Source organism: Camellia sinensis, chromosome 3 (assembly GCF_055761805.1).
Source record: "Camellia sinensis isolate YWXY chromosome 3, ASM5576180v1, whole genome shotgun sequence".
NCBI classification, from domain to species: Eukaryota; Viridiplantae; Streptophyta; class Magnoliopsida; order Ericales; family Theaceae; genus Camellia; species Camellia sinensis.
The window spans coordinates 23,953,853-23,964,624 of record NC_138963.1 but is presented as its reverse complement, the minus strand read 5'-3'; the positions used below and the strand labels follow the sequence as shown (position 1 = coordinate 23,964,624).

Sequence of the window (10,772 nt, the reverse complement as noted above, 5' to 3'; positions counted from 1 at the left end):
TGTTAGTGTTTTGGCCTTTAGTGTAAAAATAACAAAATAAAAGAATTTTTGTTTATATTATATTTTATTTTATTAATTGTAATATTTTATATTGTACTTTAATAATTAAGATGTGATATCAAAATTCTAAATAAAAATCACTTTCATTGGTTTATTTTTTAAATTTGTTTTTCAGTCTTTGATTTTTTTTTCATATTTTTTTAGTTTTGGTGATTAAAGATACTAAAATTTCTTCATATTTTATATTTAAATTATACTTTTACATGAAAATCTAATATCTAATAATCTAAATAGAATTAAAAAAGTAAAATATTGGTAAAAAAATTATAAATTCAAACATGTATTATTTTTTATTATTATATTTTTTAACTATTATTATTTAATATTAATATATATTTTTTTCAAAAAGAATACCCAACAAATTATTTTCTAAGTGTATTAAGTGAATCTAAATCTAAAAGTAAAATTAAAAAATAAAAAAGTATTAAATTAAGTGAATCTAAAAAAATAAAATAAAAGGGTTATTAAAAAAATAGTGTCAAAGACAAAAAAACATGAAAATTTAAAAATTCAAAACAAAAGTTTTATTGATAAATCTCATTTAGAGGTGTTCTAACCCAATAAGTCCACCAAGAAAAATTATAACCTAATTAGTCTCATGTATTTATACTTTTATTTAGGCTGTGTATAGGGTTATTCGAATCGCTCAACCTACCCAACTCGAACCAATCTGCATATAAATTGCCGATTTCGTAGACACAATACGGGCATATGTGGTTTGGAATATGACATTATTGCGGGTTTTACCTGCACACGCAAGAACTCGCCCGCACTTAAACTTTTTTTTGAACTTGGAATATATCCATTTGCTCATTGATAAATTTTTCATATACTCAACACATTTTCTTACTATATTAAGGTGCAATATATACACATTTGTTTATCTTTTCATTACTTTATTCTTTTACACTTTTTTTTTTTTGTCAAAGGAATTATGAATATCGAAGATTAAATTATATATTTTTCAGTTGGTTTTTGTATAGGGTTCATCAAACATATGCATGGAATTGGAATTTTTGAAAGTTGGATGTGATTCATGATAAAGTTTGCGAGTTTGCAAATGTTTTTATTTTATTTAATAGGCTTGAATTGGATAAAGTTTGACAACAATTTACTGTTATTTTATTATTGTATTTTAAATGAATGTAAAAGTTAATGAAGAATTACTTTTAGGTAAGTTTAGGATTTTGAAAGATTTTACTTTAATTGTATTGTTGGGTAGTGAATGATTTTGATAATTTAGTTTAGGATTTTGAAAGATGTGCTTGTATTAGTTCATGATTTTATTTAAAAGTTTAGGATTTTGAACGATTTGCTTGTGTTAGGAATTTGATTTGGTTTTGTTTTTAATTTTATAAGTTTTAATTCATTAATTATTAATGTTGACGTTTTTAGAAAATGGGAGAAAATGACCCAAAATAAATATTTACAAAGCGGGGGGAAAAAAAAAAGGCCCAAAAATAATTTTTTTTTAAAAAAAAGTCCAATCCGCAAACCGCCCGCAACCACCCATACATCCGTGAACCCTATCTGCACAAACTACAACCCACATTGTGGCCGATTGCCAGTTCAAATTCTCCCAAACTGCACATATATGAACGGGTCCAAACCGCAAACTGAACCATTCAAAACTGAGCCACAAGCACCCTTACTTTTTATTCCAAGAGGTCATTTTTTTCTGATTTATATTGTTTATTGGACTATTATACCCTTATGTCTATTGTTGATATGTATTATATAGAAAAATAATATACAAAATTTCTTTTTATTGCTACCTCTATTTTGGTAGTTACCATTATTCACGTTTTTCTTTTTGATCAGTTTCATTCACATTTGTGGCATTGTTTCATTGTGCTAGGGTTTCGAAACTCTCTATTTGGTAGGGCTTAGAAACTCTAGTTTATATATGGTGGTGAAATAATATCATGTTCCTCCATTGTTGCGGTGAAGTTTTGTGTTCGTCCATTGTCACTTTGTGTTCGAAATTCTGTGTTCGTCCATTGTTGCTCTGTGTTTGAATCTCTATGTTTCTCTATTATTGTAAGTCAAAACTCTATTTATGTTCAATCAATTTTGTTACAAACATATTCTTCAAAGGTGAGTTTGGTTTGATTTGGTTTGGTGGAATAGTGAAATTGCATAGATTGTTAATGATAAAGATGATGATAAAGATGAGGATGTGGGTGATATTTTTTTGTTTTTAGAGTGATTGAGTTTTTTTTTTGGATTTCTAATTCTATTGTTGCCATTATTTCTATTTTTTTGTCAATCAGTGTGAATATATACATTTCACATTATTTGAAAGTTTGGGAAATAAGTGTTAAAATATAGATAAATAATTGAAATAGTCATTTTTTTTCCTTCCAATTTTGTTTCAAATTGCATTGTGAATGTTCACATTGATATGAATTTAGTTTTTTTAATGTTAGTTGTATGTTAATTGTGAACATTCACATTGTATTTTGGTATTTATTTTTTTTAAGTTTTTTCAAAAATTAGTTATATTTTGTTTTGTTTTTTTTACTATGCCTGTTGATTGAACAATCATTTTTGTTACCATTGAACAATCGAAATAGTCGATTTTTATTTTTTTTAATTTTATCTTATGTTTTCACATTGCAGTGCGAATGTTCACATGGTTTGATTTTTTTTTTAAAAAAAAAATTATATTAATTGTAAATTGTGAACATTCACGTTGTATTTTGGTATAAGTTTTATTTTTTCGAACGTTAATTATATGTTTGTTATTTTTGTTACTATGCTTTATTAGTTGAACAATCATTTTTGTTATCATTAAACAACTGAAATAGTCGATTTTCACTCTTTTCAATTTTGTTTTATGTTTTCACATTGTAGTGTAAATGTTTACATTGGTATGAGTTATTTTTTTAAAGCTAGTTGTATGTTAATTATAAATTGTGAACATTCACATTGTATTTTGGTATGAATTTTATTTTTTTGAAGGTTAGTTGTATGTTTGTTGTTTATTGCGAACATTCACATTATACTTTAGTATGTGTTTTATTTTTTCAAAAGTTAGTTGTATGTTTGTTGTTTACTTTGAACATTCACATTGTATTTTGATTTTCATTCAGATTTTTTATTACCTTATTTTTAAAATTTTCAAATTATAAAAAGGTTCAAAGTTCATAATTTGAGATTTTCTTTATGAAACATGAGAGTGATTTTCTCCTTAGAATAAGGAAAAGACTTTCTCCATAGACTAGTAAAAGATTTTCTCTTTAGAATGAAGGTGAGATTTTCTCTGTAAAATGATGAACTATTGTTATGTATTAGTTTCAAAATAGAAATATGTGCAAAAATTAGAAAATATGATTTGGTCATATTACATTAAGCCAGACTTAATGGAACATTCAAAAAAAATATGAGTTAGATAGAATAAAATACTTAGAAAAATGATTTATCAAAAAATAAACCTATAAAAAAACAAACCAAACACTATGAATTTCTCTTCTTCTTTTTTTAAATCTTTCTTCGCTAATCTCTAATTTACACAATTATTCACAAATTTCTTTAAATTTTTATGTGAATTTAATAATCTAATTAAAAAATAGTGCATACACACAAAAATATAATACTAAACATTTACATTATGATCAACTATTTAATTATGAATAATTAACTTCTCATTGTTACCCATATTATATTGTTGTGAAAGATTTCACATATTATTTTTGTGTATCTTATATATGTCAATGCATACATATATAAATATAAAAATATATATAAATGTATATATATATATATATATATATATGTTACTGTATTAATACATTATCAATCTGTAATGTTATATTACCATCGGATACTTTGGCAGCGTTTGGTAAAGTTTTGGAATTATAATTTGATAATAGAGTTGTATTTTGAGTTTGTGAGTTTTAGAATTATAATTTGAGTGTGAAAAATTTGTTTGGTTATAAGTTTTGAAAAGAGTTTTGAATTGAGTTTGAAATAAATGATGTGACATATGATATTTAATTCAAAAACTTACAACTCATAACTAAACACACAACCCAAAATTCTATTCAAAGCTCATAAAAAAAAATTTAAAAAAAATTGGAAAATATTTTTTATTTAAAATAAAATAAAAAATAAAAAGAACATTGTTCTGGTCCACCGACTGGACGGCCGGGGGACGTCTGGGGGGATGACCAGGTATACATGTCTGCAAAAGTAGGTGTCGAATCAATTTTTGAAAACTATAACCAAACATTTACATCAAACCAAGTGGTGAAATTAATTTTCTAATATGTATCTCTTTAGTAATATAGTTATATTTGTTAGGAAAAAACTGTAAAATTGTGTATTGTTCTCCTATCAGTTTATGTTCAATATATAGATACATACATGTCATATAAATAAGTGTCTACAACAAACACTTTCAATAACAAAGCAAAACTTTGCAAAATACCTTCATCATGACAATAATTGTACTTTTTTCCCCTCATAGAAAAAGTCACATTATTACAAGTCACATTATTGAGAGAAAATGAATTTTGAAATTCATAATAATATGATATCGCCTCAAACTCTTATTCATGAAAATATTTTTATTATAATGAGTTATAATAGTGAGCAAGAAGAAAAATAAAAAAATAGTGAAACAAAAACTATAGAAGATCTATTGCAATATGCTTTCCAAGAAGTTATACGAGTTGAAGGAAGAATTGTCTTATCTATTGTGAAGTTTAAGAAAATGTGACTCATTTAGTCAAATTATAAGGAAAAAAAATCAAATGGGAGCCAAACATTATCGCAGTAATTCAATGATGCAGAAAGTAAGTATATTAAATAAAAAGTTCGGATCAATTTTTGTCATATACTAATTACTTACAGATAACATAATAATTATGTAACTTGACAGTTTCATGAAAGTGACCCTACAAACACTTATAAGTATGGATCTATAAATATTGTGAAAACAGTTATGAAATTCTTATACAATTGAAATATTAAGTTATAATATCATTCCATTTTCTTAAAAAGACTATTCCACATTTTCTACGTAAATGAAAATATACTTATGACTAATATTATATTTTTCATCATGTAAGGTATTCATAGCATAGGAAACAAAACTCAACAACTTTGATATATAAAAATAAATCACATATTGATATTAATACATTCTTACACCAATAGTATGTAAATAATATTCAATAGTGAGTTCAATAAATTTGTATTGTGAGATGAATTATGAAAAAAAAATTGTGTAATTAATTTATATCTTCAATTGTATTGCATGTACAAATTATGAAAAATTGAAATAAGAAATTGATAGCAATTTTTTTTGTATAATACTATATATTTAAATGACTTGTTTGTTATTTATTATTTAAGATAAGATTGTGAGCTCAACAATCTAGATATAAATTAATATTTATGCTTATAAAATTTCTTATTTATCATTTAAATTCTTTAGTCGAATATGTATTCATTTCTTACTTAGTTGTATGTTGGATATAGATTAATTTACCCATAGAAGTCTACATATTTTGTATACATATTACATACCAATTTAAGAGACTCGCATAATTACAGTACTTATAATTGATGAAAAATCACATACCATATGCAATACACGTGCCCAACTACTAATATTTAAAAAATATAAATGTAAATAATAACTAACTATAAATAATACATTTATATAATAGTGGTGATAGATATTATTACTTTAATAAAATATTATTGACGTTTTTTTTAGTATATTTATATGTTGTATATATAATTGTATAATTAAAATTTTAATTATAACTATCGTCTCATCCGTAAGTATAAATTTATAAATTTTTTAACTCGCTAAGACTTGTGAATAAATTTGAGCTCGATTCAAATCTAAATCAACTCAACTCGAGTTCAATTTGTTAAATTTTTATCAAATTTAAATTCAAATTCAAATTCATTAAAATTTTAATAAATAAATCTAAATATACTAAAACACAACTCAATTCGATTAGTTTAAAATCTTATTCGAATCATTAGAATATAATGGGAACAAGCTTCACCTGTTTGATGGCACGCACCGCGCACCCCAAGTCCCATCGTTTCGAGAGTTTTTTTTTTTAAATATTCCAAAAAAAAAAAAATTAATTAGAGATTTGACTCATTTTTCAAACTATTTAAGAAATTAACTTAATTTTTGAAATCGGATTTTCAAAATACAATTTTAAAATTGAAATTGCATTTTAAACATGCAATTTCACCTTAAAATCTCAAGTTGAAAATGATGATATGGTGATGAATTTGCATGTTCAACATGCGATTTCAATTGAAATCGCATTTTCAACGTGCGATTTTAAGGTGAAATTACATGTTAAAAATGTAATTTTAATTTCAAAATCGCATTTTCAAAATGCGATTTGAAAAGCAGGTTAATTTTCCAAATAATTTAAAAAGTGAGTCATAGTTTCTTTTTTTGGAATATTAAAAAAAAAACTCATCATTTGGAGGCAAGATTTTAAACTAAAATAAAATAAAATAAACAAATAAATAAATTGAGAGAGAAGAAGAAGAAAGGAGGGACCACAGGCACCACTCTCCGGAAATCCACCCCACCGCGACCCCTCCCTCGCCCCTCCCTCCACCGACCGGCGCCATCACCTTCCCGTCATCGCCACCGCAACCCACCTCCTCCATCTTCTTCTTCTTCTTCTTCATTTCTCTCTCAAAAATACCAAACCCATCGGCGCGAGCCTTTCCGGCGGCCTTTTCAATCCGACCACCCACCACCGCTACCCCCACAGCCGGCGCCCTCCGGCCTTCTCTACCCCAACCCCTACAAGCTCCAATCAACCCCATTCAGCGAGCACCCTTCACTCTCTCGATCTCGATCAAGATCTAGGGTTTTCACCGGTCCTACTCCGTAGCTTCCGCCGCCGTCGCAGCCCATGCGAAACCTAACCTCCTCGATTGGAAGAAGAACAAGAAGATGAGGAAGAGCAAGGAGGGGGGTGGATTTGAGACGGTGGTGCTATGGGGGTCGGAGAGTGGCGCCGGAGAGTGGGGGTCGCGGTGGTGTAGGTCGCCAGAGAGTGGCACCGGTGGTGCCTTCTTTCTTCTTCTCTCTTAGTTTTTTATTTTGGGGCTGTTTGGGAAGTGGTTTGGGCGGCTATTATAGCCTAAAAAAAAATTTTAGTCAAAAAGTCACTTTTGCAAGCTTTTTTAAAAAAAAAAAAAAAGGACTGTACAGCGCCTACACTGTCAGCTACAAAATTTGTTCCATCAATGGTAACTTACGGTTTTATCCCTTGACAACAATTTAAAAAAATATATTTTTAGAGGCAAATTTGTCATTCTAATTTCAAATATCATTTCAACACATTTTTCAATACAACAACTCAAATAAAATTCATCTCAACTTTCTAAACACAAAAACTAAAATAGCCTACTAAAATAGTCAAAAATTAAATAGTCTACTAAAATAGCCACTTCCCAAACGAGGCCTTTATTTTATTTTTTTTAATGAAAAATTTTGCTCCAGAAAGAGGCACCACAGGAATGCACTACGATCCAAATTGGATGGGAGCACGAAAGGAATGAATAAATTAATTAATTGATTCATGCAAGAGTTTTGTCCGAAACTATCTTGAACATAAAATGAATGTTTCAAGAATCAACTGAATCATCACCAGTATATATAAGCTTTACATTTCTACTTCAAGCCTTAACTTCAAGCCTATCAATCAATTTTTCGCAATGAATTGCTTATTAGTTTTCTTTTTGCTTACGAAAATCTTAACTGTTGATTCTCAACAATTAAGCACCTATTTCCTGGCCATACAATGGCCGCCCTCGTTTTGTCAAACCCCCAACAGCAGGTGTGCACATCCAATCCCCAAATAGTTTAAAATACACGGCGGTGTTTGACAACAATTTTTTTGAGTTTTTTTTTATTTTTTTTATTAAAAGATAATTTTTTTGTAAAATTAAAAAAATAAATCAAAACAAAATATCACATCAAACTCTATAATCGTTTCACTTTTTATCTTACGAACATCACATTCAACAACAAAAAAAACCCAATTATCTTCTCAAACGTCAAAAAAAATTTCTCCAACAATATCCTACAAGTAAAAAAATCTACATAAAAACTTACTTCCAAACGCCCACACAGACTGGGGGGATTCTCGATTTTCTGCGGTGGCTCCTGCGGCGACGTCGTTTTTTCGACTTTTTTTTTTTTTCTTCTCCTTTTGCTTTTGAGCCTCTTTTCCTTCTCTCTAAGCTCTCAAATCAGAGAGACGAAGATGAAGAAACTGTTAAGTTCCTCAGCCTCCTCCTCCTCCTCTCTCTCTCAAACATTTCGAACCGTAATTGAACAATTTTTTGTGTGAATTTCAATAAGAACTTCAATCTGCTTGCTGAAATGGAAATCGCTCTCAGATTGAATGTTGAACGAGCATCGCGAATGATTTTTAGAGTTCAATTAGCTTCCTTCTGTGTGTTGAATGCTCCAAAATACTTTGAATCTGTGCTTGATTAGTGTGGGAGGGATTTCTGAAGCCCCTCAGATCTGGTTCGATTGGATCGCTGCCTTCGTATTTGTGTTCGAAAGGCTAGAGTGAAGCCTTCTTTTTGATCAAATTGGTTCGATTCCTTCATATGTGTTCAGAAGGTTTGATTGAGGCCCTCTTTTGGTCTGAATCTCTCAAATTTGTGTTCGAAGTGGTTTGATTTGTACTGATATGAGTTTGATTGGCTTAAGTTTGGTTCGGATCTGATCTTGAATTGCTCCAACAGTGTTCGTATCTGCAATTTTGATATTTCTTTTGAATGAAATTCAGATCTGGTTCAACATTACTTTAAGAGGGGTAGATAATTTTGCCAAGATTGAACTCACTTTAAGAATGGTTAATTAATCCAATGCTCTTCACGCAGACAATTGTGCGAGACTCGGGGAATTTCAGATCAGTTGTTGTCAAGGGTTCATTATTTGAGACTCCTTGGCTTCCCTTTGCCAATATACTTCCCAATGCCATGGATACTGGAAATGCAACAGCATTCCCTACTTGTATATACCTACAAATTAGATGGAAATAAACAAATATTAGACACCTGAAAAGACTTTTGAATGAATCCACCAATTAAAGTGAGTTCAATCTCAAGTAATACCATGGATACTGGAAATGCAACAGCATTCCCTACTTGTATATACATACAAATTAGATGGAAATAAACAAATATTAGACACCTGAAAAGACTTTCGAATGAATCCACCAATTAAAGTGAGTTCAATCTTGGATAACAGAGGAAGAGGTGTAGATAATTTTACAAATTTTGGTGATGGTGCTGGGTTGAATCCACCAATTGTATGATTGTTGCTCCTCTATCTCTGTAGGAAGAGTGAAGGCGGTTGATTTCAGGGAAGAAGAAGAAGAAGAGTAGGAGGAGGAGGGCGTCTTCATCTCTGATTTGAGAGTAAGAGAGAAGGAAAAGAGGCTCAAAAGCAAAAGGAGGCACAAAAAAAAAAAAATCAAAACGACGTCGTTTTAGCCCGCTGCAGGAGTCATTGCAGGAAACCACAGTAGACGATCCAGACTCTTTTTGAGAATTCCTCCCCCACAGTCTATGTATTTTAAACTGTTTGGAGATTACCACGGCAGACGATCCGGACTCTTCTTGAGAATCCCTCCCCCACAGTCCGTGTTTTTTGAACTGTTTGGGGATTGGATGTGCACACCCGCTGTTGGAGGTTTGACAAAACGAGGGCAGCCATTGTATGGCCAGTAAATAGGTGCTTAATTGTTGAGAATCAACAGTTAAGATTTTCGTAAACAAAAAAAAAAAATACTAATAAGCAATTCATTATGAAAAATTGATTGATAGGCTTGAAGTAGAAATGTTAAGTTTATATATACTGGTGATGATTCAGTTGATTCTTGAAACATTCATTTCAAGAACTTGATTCTCCATATCCTGCAATGAACAGTGGGCAAGTACGTATTAAATTTATGTTAATTTTATTAGCTGTTGTGTTTATAGGTATTTGTATATGAATGTGTGTCAATTGTAGTGTTATTTAAGTGTGGACAGGTCTTATTTGTATGACAGAACTTTTGGAATGGAGAGGGTCATAACTTGGTGTGTGTATATTTTTGCATCAGGGTTTGCGCTTTGTTTAAAAAAAAAAAAAAAAATTTAAAAACACATATTGATTAGTGACTTTGTTTGGATGGAGAGAAGAAGTAATTAATATACAACTCATAAATTTATATTTGATGTTTTACTTAGAGTGAATTATTAGCAGTTCCTGTAGCTTGGAGTTTGTGTTATTTTGACCACTGACCTTTTAATTGTGATATATTTGATCCGAAATTTTGAATCTCATTCTAAATGAGGACAATTGAAAACACTGTTGCTTCATTCTAAGGGCAAAGTCGTCAGTTTAATAAAAAAATAACCTAGTTTGACAAAAATAAATGTCAAAAAAATATTTTTGAATTTTTAAAAATTATTTCTACCAATCAAAGATAAAATTATATAAAAATAATAACTTTTTTACATTTTTTTTAATATTTTTTTACCAAATTAATTTTAATATGTGTTTGAATAATGATCATGTAATGAATGGTTGTTTTTGTCGATTTTTTGAATGGTATCATGTAATAAATGGTTATATTTGTTGTTAACAAATACGGTTAATATGTCATGGATGGTTATTAGGCTTTCAATGTGTAATCAATATGTTT

General features: G+C 29.2%; 1 long non-coding RNA gene across 1 annotated transcript; it reads right to left on the bottom strand.

Annotated features, from left to right (window-relative positions):
• Positions 1-8,056: 8,056 nt before the first annotated feature.
• Positions 8,057-9,496, bottom strand: LOC114278111 (uncharacterized). Its single transcript, XR_014362976.1, has 2 exons — positions 9,356-9,496; positions 8,057-9,102 (listed from the first exon to the last, which is right to left on the bottom strand). It is a non-coding gene; the product is annotated as an uncharacterized LOC114278111 (long non-coding RNA).
• Between the last annotated feature and the right edge of the window lie 1,276 nt (positions 9,497-10,772).